The sequence below is a fragment of the Heloderma suspectum genome, chromosome 3 (genome assembly GCF_057233095.1).
Source record: "Heloderma suspectum isolate Gila_16-S chromosome 3, 16-S_ref, whole genome shotgun sequence".
NCBI lineage: Eukaryota > Metazoa > Chordata > Lepidosauria > Squamata > Helodermatidae > Heloderma > Heloderma suspectum.
In genome coordinates, this window is record NC_139460.1 from 118278000 (window position 1) to 118279180 (window position 1181).

Sequence of the window (1181 nt, forward strand, 5' to 3'; positions counted from 1 at the left end):
AACTTCATCACAGTGGTTCTTCCTGGTAATAAAACTGTTTACAAAGCAACATAGGTCACCTCAGACAGAGTGAGGATATAATAGTAGACCATTCCAAAACAGAAATCGGTTTGTTTTTCTTTAAGAACTCAGTCAAATGTCCGGGGAGATATCACAGCCTTCGTATTGCCACAGCCTGAAAATCCATCCTCCTCCCCAACTTCCTGTAGTGCTGTGGATGTATGAGAAGTATGCCTTGCACTTTAGCAACTCACATTTCCACAGCCATTCTAGTATACAGTGTGCTGTAAAACTTCTGTAGTCCTGCCTTCACAGTAATCCTATGAAGTAGGTCATTGGTGTGCCTCTTACAGATGGAGATAATAGAAGTCTAGAAATTGTGACTTGGCCAAAGCCAAACAATGGGTTGGATCCAGCCTTGGCCACACTTAGGATAGACCCATTGAAATCAATTGGACTTACATTACTCAGAACCAAGTGAATCTAGGTATGACTAAGAGTTAGTGCAATGTTAGACTAACTTCAGTGCCATTTATTTCAATGGGTCTAAGTAGGACTAAATTTTGATACAACCTGGTTCCAAACCCAATGAGTCTATGTTAGACGTGGAAGTCCTAGGTACAATTCTAGATCCACTAATATGTCAAACTGTTGAAGCGGGGCGGGGGGGGGAGTTGAAACTTTTCTTTCCTGCCATGGAGTTCTTGGAAGAAGATAGCTCCCTCCTCCACAATTTACAAGCTGACCTAAAGATCTACTTCATCCATTAGCCAACTTAATTTTAAATATCCATCATGCATTGTTGTAAAAATCAATTGCCTGTCCAAATACTTCTATTTATAACCAAATGAGGGTATATGAAATACTTCTTAGTTCCACTACTTAATTTTCTTGAGCTCTTTAATAACCACCTAAAGAACATCATATTAAATGTTTCCCTTGATTTAAAAGATATTTTTCTATTTTAAAATGATACAGCACCAAAAACTGTATGGTAAGATGGGAAATCTCTAAAAACCATTCAAAAATGGCTTAGCCACTTCAGCAGTTATATTGTACAAAACTCAGATGTATCTGGATTCCTATTCTGAAGACGAAGAGCAAAGGCACTTAAAAGAGTGTAAGACTAAAGGTCTTAAAGTACTTACTTAAAGTACACATACTTTAATATGGGAAGTTGG